Below are 19,133 nucleotides of genomic sequence, written 5' to 3'. Positions count from 1 at the left end.
CATGAAGAAGGAGCAAAAGAGACAAACAGTTTCTGATTGACATAACCAATGCTGATTCTTTTCTATCAAGCCATTGGGGAAGCTCCCCTCTTTCCTACAGTGAGCAATTAGAATATTACATTTCCACCTTGTTTAAAGGATTTAGAATTTCAAAAAGTTCAGAGTATTTAAAAACAAGTGCTGACATCTAGCCAAATACCTTTAAGTTGGCCAGAGAAGGATACTGTGGGAAGATAATAACTATGTCAAGACTGGACTGCTCTTTCAAAAGTTTTGACTAGAAGTACTTCAGGAAGTTTCATTTGGAGCTTTCCTTAGAAGGAGGATTTAGGGATGATTTGTACTTGTGTGCATTTGCCTACCTTTCTTGCTTTGTAACATGCTGCATGTGTACACTCTCTGTCATTAGCTACAGCATTAAATTGTGCAGGCTACGTTGCTTCTCCAGCTCTTAGTATCCATTAAACCGATTACCAGGGGAAGTCAGAAGAATGCTTACGCTGCAGTTTGCAGAATTTATGTTTGCAGGAAGCGAACGTAGGAAAGTGTGTGTTTAACATTCGGCACAAGTACGCACGCAGTCGCTCACTGAGACGAGCAGAGGAACGTGCAGAATTCCTCCACCTGGAGCTGCAGCCACCGGCCCTTGGTCAGTGTCACTGGAGAGGCAGCAGGGTCCAAAGGAAGGACAGATTGCTGGGAACCTCACTTTACAGGGTTTATCTTGATCACTGTCATGTGCCCAGAGTTTTTAAAAGCCTGGCACTGGAAGAGTCCTTTCTGATTAAGATAATTAGGCTGAATTTGAGGTTAAAGCCAAAGATCTGTTCTTTCCACCTACTCCTTCAGAGACTCACCTGCAGGATGTGTTTCCTCAGGACAACTCTCAAGGCTGGTGTGGCCACAGAAATCGAGAAGTTAAAACTGATGTGGGAAAGAGCCAAACTACTGTGTTGCTGCCATGTGCCACATGCCTGGGCAGACTTTTGTCCCATACACTGACCTCCGGGTGTTTGGCTGAGCCATGGGAGGTGTTGTTCTGAGAAGCTATTTCCCCATTATATTTTGGGGTGATAAGCTATCTTAGCACCTTTGTTACCTATCCGTACCCAGGTTATGGACACTATCCTGGAGTCCTTGTTAACGCTGCTGAACCCAACAGCAGGTTTGGAACTGAATTCAGTGACTTTGAGCCCTGTTCCTCCCCGTCTGCCACCCCTTGCCTGAGATGTCTGGATGGGTTTCACTGTGATATCGCGATGTGTCTATTGCTCACGTGGCCCCATCCCCACTACACTGTGCACAGAGGCCGAACTACTTGCTGAGAAGCTCAGGAAGGAGATGAGCCCAGGTCTCCCTTGCTTCAGGATTCCTGTCAAGCACAAGGATGAGCAGTGTCTGAAGGATGCTGGTCTTAGACTTCTCTTGTACCGGAAACCCAGGAAAGTACAACCCCTGATCAGGAGACATACAGTTGCTCTAAGATTAAGGCATAAATATGAAATAGTGGAATCCACCGGGGAGGAATGTGCAAAGAACAAGAGGGCAGCAATTACAACTGGACATTTTTGAACGTTAAAAAAAAAATAACTCTATTGCAACCTGATGCAGAACAGGGGAAAATATTCATCCTCTCAGCAATGTTCACAGCTGGAAAAACTATTCTACATCCTAATCAGAGCAACATAGATCAGAACAAACCAGGACCACAAGTTCTGCCTGGAGCCTTTAGGTGCTATTTTATCGATAACAATAAAACACAGATTACCTTCAGCTGCAGAAAGGGTTTTACTTTTCTGAGAACAAGTGCACCTCAATAAGAACAAAAAAAGCTTGACAGCACTAATTGATATTGCTGTGGCGCTTTGAGAATGAAGTATGGTGATTAATAGCTTTTAGAAGGGTTGTTTTTTTTCTGTACAGTTTCTTTTAAGGCAAGATCCTTGAAAAGCAGTACTTCAGAAGGACGGAGGATGAAAAAGCTGTGACCTGTCCCTATGACAAAGGCAAATGAGATGGAATAACAGCAATTAATGAGACATGTAACTTGAAGATGTTCAGACATGCCTGCTAAGGTTGAGGTGCTTATTTGTTAAGATTTCCAGTTGCACCAACGCAGGAAACCCTTTCTTCCACCACTAGCTGTGGGAACTGGGCATGAGGGTGGCCTAGAAAGCTTTTGGAGTCTCCCTTTCTTTTCACATTAGGACTAATGGAAGGTTTATCCTGCCACTCACAGCTGGCGCCAAGTTTTTGCCTTTGCATCTTGGCAGGAGGTGGTAGCCGTACTGCAATCCTTTTGTGATGTTTTCATAAATCACAGTAGAGAGGAGTGTTGGTCATGATTATTGATCAATACCATACAAAACCAGCAGCCCTGATACAGAGATTTCGGGCTGTTTCTAATGCTGCCTGTAGATCAACACCAAAGAGCCACCATTCAGAGTGCTCAGTTATGCTGTTGACATCCAAACAGGAGCCCGACCCCTGTTTAGAGAAGAAATGGTCATCAAGAGCTTTCTTAGCTCTTCAGAAGCCCCTTTATTTGTGATTATTTGTTACAGCTCATAGGCTGGTACTTTTGCAGCTCACATATCATCCTTCCAGGCACAAGAATGGCCATAATAAAAGCAGAAATGTTAACTGATCATGTTTCTATGCTTTAGCCTGATGGGATAATTTAATGATCTGTTAATGGCTTTAGATCTCTCCCATCCTCCCTAAACCCAGTTCTAACAATGTGAGATTTGAGGAAACAGAAGCCTCTGGTCCGGAGCTGTTATTTCTTTTTACAACATGCTTTTGAAACTAGGCCGAGTGTAAAATTCAATATAAGTTTGACATTAGTTTGGATAAGCGTAAGCACATCACAGAGAGATTTTTAATTGCTTCTTTCTGCTTTACAAAGTTCATTGGTGTCCAGGAAAAAAGTGTGTAGAGAGTTCATACGTAATATTCGGGTGACGACTTGAAAACCAATGCTTTTACAGAGCATCATTGCAAAGCAACTTCCACTTGGAAAATCTTACAGCTTTGTTTGGGATTCTGAGCCTTTGACAGCAATGATCTGGTTTTGGAGATCCTGTTCAATTCTGTTTTTACTTTGAGCACATCGTATAAATTTTTGAAAGCAAAAAAGAATTACATTTGATATCACAATGAGCTACCAACATCTATTCTTTCTATTCCATTCCATTCCATTCCATTCCATTCCATTCCATTCCATTCCATTCCATTCCACTCCATTCCATTCCATTCCATCTACAGATGTCTAAGTGCACACAAGACATTAAGTGTATGGTTACTAAGCACTTTTCAGGTTTGCCTTTTGTAGCGTAACCCTTGAAATTCCTGATAACTTCTAGCTTTTCTTGCATGCTTGCCAACTCTTTCCATGTATACATAGGCAAAATGTTTTATTTTTTGTTCTGGAATATTTTGCTTTTTGCTTTGCTTGGTACTAGGACAATGTGATCACAGTGTCAAGAATAAAATACAGTAATATTTCAGAACTTTTATGTGAAGTGGTAAAGTCCTTGTTACAAAGGACATTTCAGTTTGTGAAGAATCGATTCTAGTGGAGCTTCATCTTCTCCATATACAGTGGTACAGGAGAAGCACAGAGTATGTACAGTTACAAGAGTTGTAATTAATATTAAACTATAGAAAATGGGTCTTGGTTTTAGCATCATTGAGTACTCTTCTCAAGCCTTCAAGTCCCTATATCAGCCACACTGTATCTGTATTTTCTAGACGGGAGGGACAGTTTGTTGTGCTCTGCATTTATCCCCTAAAATTAAAAAAAAAAATCAGTCATCACATTAAGAGTACAAACAAATGGCTCTAGTAACTTTCCTCCAACTACTGCTCAACACATGGGGCAGACAAACAGCCACAACTAAAAATACTACACACACCTCAAAAAAGTTTCTCTTTATGCAATTTCAGTCTTCTGCCTTAAGTTCTCTTAATGGAAGCCAGGACTGTAATTTTATTGATTCAAAATGTAAATATCAGCCCTGGCTTAATTGATAAAGTCCTTCTCCCATCTGGCTCCAAGGTCAAGTATTTGTTTAGATGCTCGTGGGATTCCCAGCTCAAACAGGGTCTCATTGTGCTGGATGCTGACCAGACAGGTGGCATGGGCATTTTCCTTTCAAGTAGTTGGTAATCTGGATATCACACAGAAAACACTGTGTAAGCAGAACAGACAAATGGTCACAAAATGAACTAGGAAAAGAAGTGTGTGGATAAAATTGAGAAGTTTCTGTAATCACAGTTTTAGCAAAATGTTTATTTTCTCACCAAAAACATACACAGTGTGGGCTCAAATAACTCACTGACTTCAGCATGATGAGGCTGAACTGGTCCGACTCAAAACCGACTCTTCATGCCCACTGACCTGTGGGCACATGCGTGTGTTACACAGACACGTGGCTTCCACGGATACACTCCTGTGCTGTCACACGAGAACTGGCTGGTGAAACACTGACAGAAAGTCGGTAATTGCGAGTACGCGGCTGAGGAAAACATGCAGGCCGACTCAATGTGAGTGATAAAGCATGATTCCACTTTATTGCCCGAGATAGCGTGTATTTATACCAAATACCATAATTATGCATACTTGTCTCTATCTAATAGGCTAAGCACTAAAAGGTTACATTTACTTACTCCACCTACTTGGGTTTAGCTAGCTATGCGCATCCCGCATTCTTCTGACTCTTATCTCTTCAAGGATATGCTGACCCTGCCCTAGTCAGTACTTTTCCATTCCCCCCTTTCCCACCGCCTAATAGACAAGCTAACTAAGGCCTACTTATGTCAACTAAAATGGGCTCTGCTTGTACAGTTGCTCGGTGGACTCACGTCCACGCTCCTTGAGCCAATCCCTGGCAGGTAATTGACCAGAAGGCAGATTTTTATTTTTTATTATGAAATTGAAAATCAAAACATGAACCTCTTCCTGTGGTATCATTCAAATCATACACCTCAAACACCCAAATCTGAGTTCACTATCTCTTTTCCACTGGATGAACAAGGATCCCATGCAGTTGTATTCATTAAAATGAGGACACCAGAAATTTACTCTACAGTTTCCTTGTCTTAGTTCCAAAAATAGTTATTTCTAACATACTGAATGAGAAATCAAGCATGTCTGCATTAATGAATCAGTAGCCCAGGATATCTAACTGATCACCGATCTATGAATCCCCCTTAGAAAAAAATGGCAAGGCTTAGAAAAAGCATGTGGAAAGTCATATGCCACTGGTATTCTGCACCTTGGTAAACAATGCTAAAAATGTACAGTTGTAGACAGATCAATAGGAAATGAAAAGAGATACAAATACTAAGTCTTGCTCATGTGCAGAGCATAAAAGAGAAGAAAATTGGAAAAGGTGATGAAAACTTGAGTATGTCTTAGTCTGAAAGCAAAAGGAAGCATAAAAAAACATAAAACCAAGCCACAACCGTATCAACAAAAATAGGGACTTATGATGATAGGTTTGAGAAGGCCTTCAGGAGAGACTTGTCACAGAATCACAGGGACCTCAGAAGATCATCCAGTCCAATCCAGTTTCTGGACCTTTCCCTGAAGCATGGTCAATGGAAAGGCACCAGAATTCCCCAGGCAGATATTTAGCTGCTAAAAGTCAGTGTAGTTCCTCTGCTTTATGATGGGTTCTGAGATCGAGAAAGTGATGGTAGTTCCAACTAAATCGCTTCAATACTTACTGATACCTTTCAAAGCAGTCTCTTATAATCTAAGACTTATAAGCAGCAGCTGCTGCTGAGAACAGTCTGTGCTCTGAGGCACATGTCCGTGGCACACCTCACCAGCTGACAAACGTATATGTTCTCATGTTAGTGTTTAATTCCACAACTCTTCACCATCCCCATCTGCACAACCAAGGAGGGCTGAGACCAAAGGTGATGAGAAAAGGAAAGCAGTACTTTGGTAGTGGAAAGCACATGAAAATCTTCCAAGAGGCTGCAGCACAGATTACTCCACCTAGGATATGATGGGGCATGAAGTAGCAAGATGTGGCAGGCAGAGTATCAGGTGCAATAACATCTGCTCTGGGAATGGCAGAGAACAGAGGATGTGCAGGAACAGAGTAGAAGAAGGGAAAGGTGAAGAGTAACACCAAAAACTCCAAAGCAGAGCAGATGAGAAACGTAAGGAATGTGGGTATCCACAGGGCTGTGGGGTGGAAAAGCACCGAGGGTGAGTCTTGGAGCTTTCCTGCGCTGGTGCAAGCGGAGCTGCTGCTGCCCGATCTCTGCTCTGTGCCAGGCTCAGGTACTGTGACAATTACACTCTCTGTCTGTGTGCTTCAGTCAGGTTTGGTTTTGCTTGTTTGTTTGTTTGTTTGTTTGTTTGTTTTGAGAAAAAATCCCAGAACTCTGAGAGGCTTTCCTGATTTCCCGTGTCAGTCAGGGCTCCAACACACACCCCGTGTCAACACTTGCAAAGATGAAGCAAAACTTTCTAAAAGAAGTCTGCATGAGTCAAAAGTTTTGAAGATCTGCATCTGGAAGCTCTCTACTTTCCCTTTGAGTTGTTAGGGTTAATGCTTTTAACAACAACGTTGGAAGAAAAAAGAAAGCAGCGATTCACATGTAGTCAACTTGTTTCAGGAGCCCAAGATTTAAAATGCACAACAGAAGACAGTATTAAACTTTCATGAAATGTGTTCATTAAAATGACTGATTTTCTTTCATAAATAACTAGCTCCTTGACCATCTCATGTCTTCACAAGGCTCTTAATGATCTGATGTCTTTGTAAACTTTGACAACCTCTTCTCCTCCATTCCTCCCCTGTATTTGTGGGAATATAGATGCTTCTTCTCATACAACTTAATATTCCTCAATCCCTATAAATATTAACCAACTGCCTTTGTAGAGTAGGAGATGGAGTGTTTACCATTCACATCAAAGGTAGTCAACTCATGACCCATTTTAGGCTGAATCCCTGTTGGGGTGTAGGGAAGGAAGAAAAGGATGAGGTAGAAAACTGTCCTCTGTGAGTGCCTCTGGAGCACATGTTTATGGGAAACCTTTCTTGCCTCCACAAATATATTTGCATAGCCACAAATAATGAGACTCTGCTTGAATCTTCCTGACATTTGACTTCCCTTCAACAGGTGGGTCCTGGTTTGCGTACTGTGTTCAGCATTATTTGAATCTCCGTATCACTTCACCAAAATTGCTCAATAACGGCTTTCTGGGTCCCTTCAGCTCTAGATCATTTAAGAGAAATAAATGATGAGAGATAAATCCTCTTTCCTCAATCTGTGTATTTCACGGACAGAAAATTAAATGTTCAGTAGTGACTCCCATGTTCTGGTGGCTCTGAGAGTTGCCTGGGGCAGGGGAACGTGTCTGCAACGTGCACAGGAGGACAGTGAGCAAATTGTGCATCTCGGCATCTTCAGGGCTTTTTCCACATACTTGTAGGATGGGAATAACACCGATAACTGTAGTAGATGGTGAGACAGGCAAATGTTCAAGAAAGAACCAAGTAATTGTTGTAGAAAGAGCAATCTTACAAATTGGTCATTCACTTCACAGTTCAAGCAAGTAAATAAATGGCCAAAATTGCCAAAACAGAACAAAAAAATGAAGGGTGACTTCACTGACTTCAAGCTAATGCTATGGGCTTTTTACAGCCTTTAACAACATGCCTTAAAGGCTGTGTCCGTTTTATCATTCAACTCACGTGCACAGCGCAAACAAATGATATATTAACAATTCTGTGTTCTCCAGAGCATTTTGCTGTACCCAGCAATTTCAAGTAGCATTTGAGGTACCTGGGCTTAAAAATACATAAAAGGATTACAAAACCCTCACTTCCAAAATAGTCCCAGCTAAGAGTCAACAAAGAAAAGAAAGCCTTTGCTGTGATTTGGATTTCCTTTCTGTTTAGATAGCTGCTAACGAAGATCTCCTGCTGGTAGGCAGAAAGAAACATCCATCCCACCAACCTGAGCAACATCTTCTTTTTCCTAAACCCACCAAAATTTCAGTCCTCCAGCATCTCATTTTGTAAAGGAAAAATGAATTCCTTGCATTTTTGACAAATTCTAAATCTGAATCTTGCAAATAATGCTATGGGGAGTGTCAATGAATGCGAACTCTGATAGTTCGAAGAGAAGCAGACACAGGAGCACTCCAAGAGCACATTCAGGCCTTTGCCTCATTCTCCAACACTGCTGGCTATTCGGTGTTTTACTTTCCTGTCAGAAGTTGATGCAGGGTAAGTACAACCGGGTAAGCAGTCCCTAAGTCTTCTGGAGAGGTGCAGAAACACACCACATGACTGACGGGTCTTATTGTTGAATAACAGTGTGTGTTTATAGTGAAAATGTATCTGGCATTTCTGTCCTAATAACAGACTTGGTCACTGTTTCATTGCACTCTGTGTCTCACCTTGCAGTGACAGTCACCAAGTGCAGGGGTCAGGAAGACCTTTCCTGTTCCTTCTGAGTTAATGGTTCTAAGGAGGGACAGGATATTCTTGGAGACAACATAACCCAGTTGCAATCCTGTTCACCCTGTCTAACAGCCCTGAGTTAGATGATGGAAATATTCATTTTCTTTAGTAAAATTAAGGTGCAATTATGCTGGTCCTACCCGCTTCCATTTTGTTAGCAGGAAACTCTTGCAATGAACCTTTTCTTTCCTGCCTGTCATGTTTCCCTTCAACATCAGAAGAAGGTGGTGGGTATCACACAGGGGCCCCATTACAAAGAAGGTGGGTGGTGGAAACATCTCTTTTGTTCTACAGTGGCTGGTTTGCTGTTGAGATAGTCACACCCGGGGCTGGTGTCCCAGTTTTCTCCTAAGCTGCAGGAGGCAGAGGTGTCTGTTTGTCTTTCTGGGAGATGGTGCCCCATCTTAGCCGGAACTGGAGTCATCTGCAATAGCTGTGGTCTTCACATTTCTGGAGCAAGCTGTGCATGGGCTTCCACCACACTCAAGTCCCATCTTTTGTTAAACAAAGACGAATTTTAGTTTTGCATTCAGGCTAATGTGTGTCCAAAAGCTCACAGTGGAGATGTGGAGAAGTGGTATGGAAATGTCTCAGTCTTCTTTGATGTGGAGGTCCCTGCAGGTGCTGGCACAAGGGGACAGACAGAGGTAGAGAAGGGAAATCAGATTGATGGAGGTTTCTGTGCTCTGGCTCATCTTGTCTTCCAGAACTAATTGGTGCTGTTAAGCCAGAGCCGAGGGCACATCTCAGTGGCAAGAGTTAACACTGCCCTAGGAGAGAAACTGCAACACCAGTCCTGAAAGAGCTCAGGTGGTGTGTTGTTGAATGTCACCTTTCCTTCCTCATCCTCTCCTCTTTTTAATAAGCCACATGTTTGGCACTAACTTTGTGCTCCCAGGAGACCTTCTAACTACATGGAAAAATAGCTGGAGAAAATCTTTAGTCAGCGAGCTGCCCAATGTCCAGGAAGCTCCTACTGCTTGTGTAAAGGCTATTCTGACTTGTGGTAAGAGCTCAGCTTTGCTCTTCAGTGAGGTCTGGGACAGGCTAAAGGGCTGGAGCTGAGAAACTATACTGCATTCTTCTATTCGGCTTGCTCCCTTGACAGTTAATCCTTTGCATTTTCTCTCTTGTTCCTTGTCTGTTCACAACTGGTGAGATGCAAACAGTCTGGGCTCTCTGGTGATCTTGGGCAAGTCCCCTCACGGCCGTGTGGCACCGTGCTCCCTGTCTGTGAAATGGGGAGGGTAATGAAGTACACAAAAACATGTCTGTGGCTACCTGGGCAATTGAGGGATCAAACTCCATTGCTCCACTGATAAAAACTGTGTTTTCATGATCTACCTGAGCTTGTGCATGCTATTTTTTTTTCCATTTTACAGTGAAGCCATATTGGCAAAAGCACTCCACATGCTTGTGGGAAGGCAGGACTCAGCGTTCATTTGGAGTAGAAAAACTCCCAGATCAACTTTTCTTTGCCCTGCCCATATGAATTTTGCATGCATACATGCAGTTGGTGTTGTACCCTTCTCACTTCCAGTAACACTAATGTGACTTGGATGCATACCCTGAACAACCCTGGCGCAAGCTGTTCTCTTGGTCTTCTTGCTGAGCTCGTTAGTGATAGTTTGCTGAGGACAGGTTATGTTGGGTACCATGAGTTCAGAGTGTCCCAGCAGCTCCTGCACCGCCAGAGCTGCTCAGGTGGACGGGGCAATGCTCGGTTTTTGAGTGCGGGCCCACAGCACCGTGCAGCGGTCCTGGTCAGCAGCCCTGCCCGGTGCCCTGCTCTGCACCATGAGGCGTGGGGGAAGGAGGCAGCAGCGATGCCAGAGCCTGGACCACGGCCGGGATCCCACCCTGCTGCCATTGCCAGGCCCTGTGCTCCCGGCTGCTGGCGTTCTCTGACCCGGAGCATCCCCGGGCATTAGGGGCAGCAACACTGTTATGGGTCACCCAGGTCTCACCCCTCTGTGTGACTGCTTTGCTCCCTGGGTCCATTCTCCTCCTCCCTCCCTTTTTGGGGGGGGGTTTGTGCAGTCCAGCCTGTGCTGCTGCTGAGTGAAGCCACTGGAACTGCCCGCTCCCCACAGCGGAGGCCGGGCAGGAACAGCAGGAGAGGGGCTGCCGGGCGGCGTCCAGGCTCCGCGGGGCAATTGCCGAATTACAGGCAGAAATGTCCCCGGGGAGAGGGGTCGTGTTGCTCCCGCTCCGCGGCGGGTGGGAGCGGGGAAAGCCCCGGGGACCGGTGGCTCCGGCACAAAGGACGGCGCCGGGCCGGCCGGGGGGAGCCGCGGCGGTGCCCGGGGGGATCCCGCTCCCTCCCCGCCCCTCCTCCCGCCCCTGTCCCCTCCCTCCGCTCGGCAGCGGGGCGGGCGGCTGAGAGCCGGGTCCGGCGCACGGGGAGGCAGAGGCGGAGAGGCGGGCGATGGGGAAGGAGCCGCGGCGGTGATCCTGCGGGCGTCGTCAGGGAGAAACGCGGCGGGAGGGGCGAGAAAGGAGAAGAAGAAGGAGGAAAAGGGAGGGCGGGCCCGGCCCCCTCCCCTCTCCGCCGCGCCGAGGAGGGAGGGCGGACACGATGCCCGGCTGGCGGGCGCTGCCCGCCCGCCCGCATGGAGACCGCCGCCCGTAGCGGGGCTGCCGCGCCGCACCGCGGGGTGAGCCGGGTGCGCGGGGCCGGGGGGCGGATGCGGGGGTGCCCGTGCGGGGGGCGGAGGGCGACGAGCGGCGGGTGGGAGCTCCGCTGCCGGAGGTGCCTCCGGCCCGCCCGTGCGGCCCCGTGTCCGGGGGGCGGCTGCGGGGGTCGGCAGGAGCCCGGCACGGCCCTGGGGGCGTTTGCGCTGCAGGAGCCGGGGGGACGCGGCTGCTTTCCTGCTTCTCCCCGCTATCTGCCAGCCGAGACGGGCTGGGGTTCGGGAGCTGACGGGCTTGTCTTCTGCACCTTCAGCATCCCCGGGCTGCCCTGGAAGCAGCGCGGGGGCAGAGACCGGGGACCCGGCATGAGGCAGGGGCCGTGCGGGGCCGGTGCGGGCTCGGCGGTCGCCACATGGCGAGCGGAGGACGCGGCGTGTCCCGCTGGGGCGAGGAGCGCGCTCGGAGGCAGCGCCGTGGTGCCGCGGCTGCTTTTCGGGGGGCGATTTTCCCCGAGAAGGTGCCGGCGGCCCCTCGCCCTGCTCTCCGGTGTCCCGCAAGGCTAAGGAGTCGGGTGGTAGTTTGGGATGAGAGTGCCTGCAGCAGCAGAGTGTGATGTTGTATCAACAGATGTTAGGGCAAGGCAAGGAGTGTGGCTCTGGTCTTGCCACTGTCCATATCAACAGGCTCAGTGATGTTCGCCTTAGTGCTGCAAATCAGGACCAGGTTTCTCCTCAGGCACTCGCCAACCGTGGGACTAGCACCACTGGCAGATGCTGAGGGATACACCTGAAGGCACATATCATCTCTGAACAACAAAAACATGTAATTTTGCTTGTATACATGCTTGAGAAGGGATGTTCCAGTGCTATATGACATTTTGTCAGTTTTTGCCTTGAAAGTGTGGCTGAAGCCTTTGATCCACAGTGCCTTTCTGAATTTGCTAAGCCAGATAAATCACTCATCAAATATTGTGAGCCCTGCCCTGATATAGAACGTGTCTTCTGTGATTTTGTCCTCTCTGTGTATTGGCCTCTTTCTTTCTTTTTTCCCCTTCTATTCACATATGTAATGAAACACATTTTCTCTGTTACACATCCCAGGAAACATACTTGCCCTTCCCAGCTCTTCTGCCAAGCTTCAGACAGCTGCTAACAGGGGCTTTCTCTCTTTCATTTATTTCTGTGTCTCCTCAGTGAGCCTATCATGTTTCATTTTCCTGTCTGTGTTTGCAACACAACCGCACTTCCTAGGTTGCAGTTCTCTCAGGTACGTTGTTGAATGGGGTAGAGTACCAGCCTTCTCCAGCTGAACCAAAAACATTGATAAAAGAACAGCTCTACTGTCTTGTCAGCTGGGTTTTGGTTTTGTTGTGCTTTTTTTTATTATTATTTCCAGGTGCGTCTTTGAATGAGAGGTCAGAAAAAATGCAACATGAAGGGAGCTTCATATAGACCACTTAAAGAAGTTCACCATGATGGAAAGGACTGTGGTATCCCATGTAACGAGAAACTTCATGCAGACAATCTCAAAGCATGTGCATGTGAGGGGTTGATCCTCACCAACATTTCCAGGTATCGTGAAGAGGATCACATCACAACCTCCATGGTGTGTTCGCCCAGGCTGAAGACCTTGGGACATGCCAGGGGAGACACAGGAGGAGACTTCGCATCCGTGGAGGGATCCTGCTCAGCTGGGCAGCAGGAAACCTGATAAATTAGTGAAAGGGGTCACCACCAGTTGAAGCTCCTGATGCAGCACTTCCTCTTACGGAAATTAAGAGATTTTGACAAAGGATCAGACTAAATGCACTTTGTTCACAGAATGGCTGTATTAGGAAGGGAACTCTGGACATTGTCTAGTCCAACCCACCTGCTAAATCAGGTTCACCAGAACACGTCACACAGGAAAGTGTCCAGGTGGGGTTTGAATTTCTCCAGAGAAGGAGACTCCATAGCCTCTCTGGGCTGTGCCTGGAGGCTGCAGCTCGCTGCACCAGCTGGGAGAGAAGCCCCTGCCTGGCCCCTCGGGCACACCCGGGATAGCGGACCCTTCCTCGCTGTCACCACACTGACACCTAGCAGAGAGGTCCAAGGCTCTGAGGATGCTCTTTCCCACTGGACAATGGGACTGAGTGGGGGAACTGGGGGGGGCCAGCAAAGACCAAGGCGGTGCACAGGTGGATCCCAAAAGGGACCTGCGGCCAGAGCAGCTTTCCCTCCAGCCCACGCTGCCCTCGGCACCTGCTGCACTGCGTCTCAGGCTGCATACGGATTTCCTGGGGAGGAGGCACTGCTGACAGGGCCCTGGGGCTGCAGGAACCCATGGCTGTGCCCCCCAACAGGCTGGTGACCCCATGGTGCAGCTGGGGCAGGGAAAGGCACCAGGAGAAGTGAGAGAAAGCAGCACACAGAGACTGTGTCAGGAAACAGGAATTTATTCCTTTTTCTTCAATATAGATTTGCCAGAGCCCTGCTACTGTCGACGGCGGGGCGGCCTCTTGCAGGGCTGGGGAGAGTCCTGGGGGCCAGGGTTCCTCCTCTTTGGGGGGCGCCGGGGCACCCCAGGCGAGCGGTCCCTGTCACGGCCGGGAGCGGAGGGGCTGTGGCTGCAGCCCTGGGCAGAGGGACCTGCTGCCACCGCCTGCCCCGGCTCCTCCTGGGGCTGCTCCTGCTCTGCAGGGACAGGTACAGATTGGGAGCGAATGGGACCCCTGCACAGGGCGGCCTCCGACGAGCTGGGCTGCTCCTCCATGTTGGAGCCTGCAGAGCTGCTGGAGGAGGCCTGGCTGGGGTCAGGATTCCGCCATTGGAAGCTGGTGGGGCTGGGGCTGGCTGCTGGGCTGTCCTCCTCCTCCTCGGCAGCGTAGGACCACAGCAGCCTCCAGGCCTCCTGGCTGCACCGCTGCTCGATGATGTTGATGAGGCCATGAACCAGCGGTGCTGCGTGTTCCTCGAGTCCGGGCTGCATCCGCTGGACCACGGCCTCCTCGTCCAGCCCGCAGCAGCACAGGTCGTTTAGGAGCAGCTTTTCTCCTGCCCTTGCCAGCCACCACTCTTCCTCATAGATGGCCTCCAGCTGCCGGCGCAGCCAGGGCAGCACAGGGCGCAGGAGATACTGGTGTCTCTGGAAAAGCGTCGCCCAGATCTCAGGTGGGAGGCCACCCACAGTAACCCTGGCCTGTGTCCCCGCAGCCCCCTGCTCTCCCAGGAACGGCATCCCCTGTGGAGAGGACGGAGGGGACGCCGTGGGGCCATGGGGGCTGCTGTTGGCCGGGGGGCTGGGAGCTCTGGCTGCCTGGCTGCTGGCGACTGACGGCTGTGCGGGGGGCGTGATGACGAGCTCCAGGTAGTCATCTTCTGCCCGCACAGAAAACTTGATCTGCTCCATCTGTTGTCTGCAGAGTGGGCAGTTCGATGTCCTTTTTGCCCACCGCAGGATGCAGTCCAGGCAGAACTGGTGTTGACACGGCTGCACGGATGCGATGTCCTTCTGGGCTTCACGGCAGATGGGGCAGGTTCTTTCTTCCTCCGCGGCCATGTTTGTGCTGCACGTGGGGTTGGGGAGAGCTAAGGATGAGGAGCTGCTCCTCCTTGCTTGTGCTTGCTGTACAAAAGTGTGTTGCACGCTGCAAAATGGAGAGAGGCCTTGGTCATTCCACGTCCCAGGGAGGGGAGAAGAGGACAAAATGTCTAGGCCCCTGGAAAACAACACACTCCTGGCTCCCCAATCCCCATCAGCCACCCACGGCCACCCAGGGGGACGTTTCCCCACACAGCTCACCTCTGCTGCTGCAAGTGTGTCTGCAGTGCCCGGCTGCCTGAACCAGGCAGGGCCGGGGAAACACAACGGATGGCTCTGGAATTGGCACCGAGAGCTGCTGACAGCAGCCCCCAAAGCACCACCCAGCACCACGAGAAGCCTCGCTCAGAGCTCCAGACCTCGCAAGCTGCTCCGCAGGAGTCCAGGCACGAGCCAGGCTGGGCCAGGCTCTGCTGACGCCCCAAGATAAGCAGCGAGGGACGTGAGGTCACAGTCCATTGCTTGATGATGTCACCATCCACCCCTCGGTTACGCAAGCCTCTGCCACCTGGTGATGTCACCACAAGCCTTCTGACCCTTCAGGTACATGGCACCAGGAGAAAAAATAAATCTCAGTTCTTGTCTTCATTTTCTACATTTTGCTGACAGTTTAGCTTGGTCACCTGAAACATACCCCCGTGAGTGTGTGACTCCCTGATTTACAGGGAGGTTCTGGGCAGTTGGTGTCCAGCCCTGAGTGAGAATCTCCCACCCTGCTGGGTCCTGCCCCCTGTGCCAGTGACAAGCCTAAAGGGACATTTTGCTCCAGCCCCACCCACTCCTGCTGGCACTCACCCACAGTGCCAGGTCTGTCTCTGCTTACTGAGTTTGCCAGGCCTCTGGTGGCTGGTGCTCCTGGCCAACTGTTGTGTTGGTGGTCCTCAAAAGCACCAGCAGTGGAGCCTGATCCTGTACCCACAGGAAGGAGTTGTAGCTGCTGTCACTCCAGAGGACGGTGGAAGGGCTGTAGTTGCCTGCTCATGACTCCGGGGAGCCCAGGATCAGTCACCGCATGGGCTGTGCTGTCCCATCATCCATGATTGCCTCTCGCTTTTATCGTTGTGTCTAGTCATTAGTCCAAGCAGTGGCTTTTTGTTTGTTTGTTTTAGGAGAACAGTATATTTTAGTTTTAAGTTTGACCACGTGAGAGGAAAATGAAGGTGATGTTTAAGCTGTCTGTATGATTTTGCCCATTAAAATCTCGTGAGGTGACAACCCATATTTTCTGGTTGTAGTGCTTCTCGTCCATATCAATGGGAGAGGCAAAGACATCCAGAAATCAGTGAAAGGGGCCACCACCAGTTTAATCTCCTGATGCAGCACTTGGCACGATGGGGTTGGGGCAGCCCTGTGGCTCCTGGTGCTGTTTCTGTGCAGAGTCGCTGACGCCGCCAACACTGGGAAAACCCCACGGACCCTGTTCAGTGCTGCCCTTCCACCAGTTGTACTGGTTTGCCAAGGGTTATAGTATCGATAGTGTATATGTGACAGGAAAAATCATAACTTAACCTGAGAAAGGTCTTTTTCTTCATGTGGGGTTATTCAGCATCCCCAGGGGCACTCCGTGCCATGAGTCTGTGCCCGTGCTGGTGTGAAGCAGAATAATAATGAGGGATTGAATTATTACAACTCTCATCTTTGCAGATAAATGAGGATAATTTCATGTAAGAAAACAGATTTTGGAAATTGATTTTGGTAATTGATTTTAGTAATAAAGTGGTCATTCTTGACTTAGTGAAACAAAACGTTTTTCTAAGAGTTGACTCTAATACATGTTCTACTTAAAACGCGTAATCAGAATTTGAAATTGCTGAATATCTTGCTCAGGCATTTTCAAATGGAATCCTGTTTTTCCTTTAAAAATGTAGTAATAGGTACTGTGAAGTAGATCTGTAACAAAACCACAGAAAGTCTAACGTTGAAGTGAAATGTTCAGAATTAATTTCCTTGTTTACACTGGGATAAGCCTACTTCACCATAGTTTCAGCTTAGAAGTATTCCTTCATGTTTTAACTTCTAATGATGATTTTGGGTGGGAAATGCTTTCTGATACAAAGACATGTTCTGGTTGGAAAAGCTCTTTTTTGTCCTATTTCAGCCATGTTTATTCTGTTACTCACTGCAACTTTGTTGTTTGAACTAAGGATTTCCTCACTGTACATGTCTTTCCTGATGTCATGACTAATAGATCACACTAAGATGGAGCTCCCTTTTTGATACAAAAAAGTATTTTCCTAAGCTTTTTTATAATATTTGCACTTTGACAATACTCCAAACATAGATTTTCTTCCAGTTTGAGGAATCTAAAACTGCCCAAGAATTACTCTTCTTGGGTCATGTTAGCGATATCTGCTGACAGCTGAGTTTATTTACTAGGTTCCTGTGTGTAAAAGACTCTGTTTGGTGGCTTTGAACAGATACATTCAGTCAAACTTGTAATTACTAGTTTTGTCAGCAGTGACACACAGGGAAATCCAAACAGCATTGGAGTAAAAGAAGAAATTAGTGCTCAGCAAAGCTCATTTATCAGGCATTCTCTCTCAGTGTCAGATCATTCATGATACATACAATTAAACTGTCACCTACAACACAGCATTACAGGGACAAAAAAAAAACAAGCCCAAACTCAACAACCATACTAGTTGCCAATGATTCAAGTTTGCCACCCACTTACGACACATATTCTGCCTCACACGTTTGATTTTGCCACTCACTATCTAGTAGGGTGGAAGAATGTTCTGTCTTTAATGAACTGACCCGTTTTCTGTTTTCACAGTGTTTTTTCAAAGACAAGAGAAGGGCACGTTCATCACACCATGGGCCTTGTGCCTCCCTCTGCTGTGCAACCATGAGAAAAGCACAGGTGTGCAGAAACTGTGTCAGAGATCCTGATGTTCTGAAATGTTACTGTGGGCCTATTAGGAGCGTGCTGGCCTAGCATCAACGCTGTTTACGAAACATATAAAGATCCATTTCAGATGGATGAGACATTTTGTACTAAAAAAAAAAAATAAATCTTTGTACAATTAAATACAATTTACAGCTTAAATTTTTTTGAATATTTTGTTGTTGCCAGAACTTTTCTTCTCCTTCTCCCCTCTAAGCTGATATATAACGCTTATGAAATGCATAACTTTGCATTTCACCCTGGAAAAGTCTTTGCTCACTGTTTTTTCCAGCAAGCTTTCATGTTTATCTGGGAAATCAGCTGCAGGATAGGGCACGGTGGTTCCAGTTCTCATTTTTATCACTGTGCAGCTAGTGGTGACTGAGGCAGCACTGGTTTGGCAAAGGCACCCGCTGTGAGCTGGACACGTCTTGGGCAGGAATTAAGAGCCTGGAAACATGATGCTCTGCAGCCTGGAAATGGGGGTGATTGGTGCCGCTGCCTGGTGCTGCCAGCGCTTCCCGAGTTTGTGTTCCTGTCATGACTGCTGCTCTAGAGGGGAGACGCTGGTTGTGGCCAAGGTGGGAGAAAATGAAGAAGTGTCCTCAGGAGCAGGGTGTGTTGAGATTCCCTGTTTGGTTGGTAATTTTTGGGTGCTAAACAGAGACATTGCTGCAAAGCAGAATCAAGAGAGCTGTGGAAGAAGCTCTGACCCTTAGGTCTTGCCTACGCTGAAACCCGTCATTCCTGCATTCCCAAAAATGCAGCAACAAGTTGTTTCCCACACAGTTCAGGGCACCGAGGGAGGGTGAGGCTGGTTTCATGTGTAAATAGAGGACGATGTTAAGAAAGTCCTTCCTGTGTCAAAACCATCCGTTCCTCTTGATTTCAGGTCACCACCTATCGAAGTGTCTCAGAGACACAGCCAGAAAGCTGACACAGCATTTCCTGCATGGTAAACAGCAGTTCACCTTGGGAACCGCTTTTCTGCACCATGCTGAGGTCTGTTAACAGGCACATGCTGTATATGTGTCTGTGTTCTCCCACCACCTATGGAAATAGCTGGGTGCCTGTGAATGCCAAGACAGACCCAAAGGAGGAGCGAATCTCTGTTACAATGCAATGTTGAAAATGCAGTTTTCTGGGAGAGAATAAACGAGATACCTGCAAAGGAGCACACTGCTGTGATTCCTACTGCCATGTAACAGGCCAGCTGCTGAAACCAGCAGTAGAAAGATCAGCTCTCTGCACCCTCTTGTGAAAATTCTCCACAATTACACCATCACAAATCCACAGGACATCTGCGGGCAGGGAAAATGGCTGTGACGCTTACTCCTCCAGTACACTAGCAAGCCAGATGCAAGCACTGAAGAACTGATGCTGTCAACAGCTGGTGAACAAGAGAGGCATTAGAAATGGGAGCTCACTGCCCATTCCTTGGCAGGTCCCTCCCTTCCACACCATGTTTTCTTCACCGCTTTCAAAGGTGACTGAGCTCTGTGTGAACATACGTGAACCTCCTGGCAGAGGCACAGACA

At 48.1% G+C, this 19,133-nt stretch overlaps 1 long non-coding RNA gene across 1 annotated transcript; it reads left to right on the top strand.

Moving 5' to 3' along the window:
- The first annotated feature begins 10,842 nt into the window (after positions 1-10,842).
- On the top strand, positions 10,843-17,744 carry LOC135577322 (uncharacterized). The gene is made up of 3 exons (XR_010469035.1): positions 10,843-11,152; positions 12,525-15,251; positions 17,485-17,744. It is a non-coding gene; the product is annotated as an uncharacterized LOC135577322 (long non-coding RNA).
- Positions 17,745-19,133: the final 1,389 nt, after the last annotated feature.

Source organism: Columba livia, chromosome Z (assembly GCF_036013475.1).
Source record: "Columba livia isolate bColLiv1 breed racing homer chromosome Z, bColLiv1.pat.W.v2, whole genome shotgun sequence".
NCBI lineage: Eukaryota > Metazoa > Chordata > Aves > Columbiformes > Columbidae > Columba > Columba livia.
The sequence above is the reverse complement of the archived record's forward strand: the minus strand, read 5'-3'. Positions and strand labels throughout refer to the sequence as shown.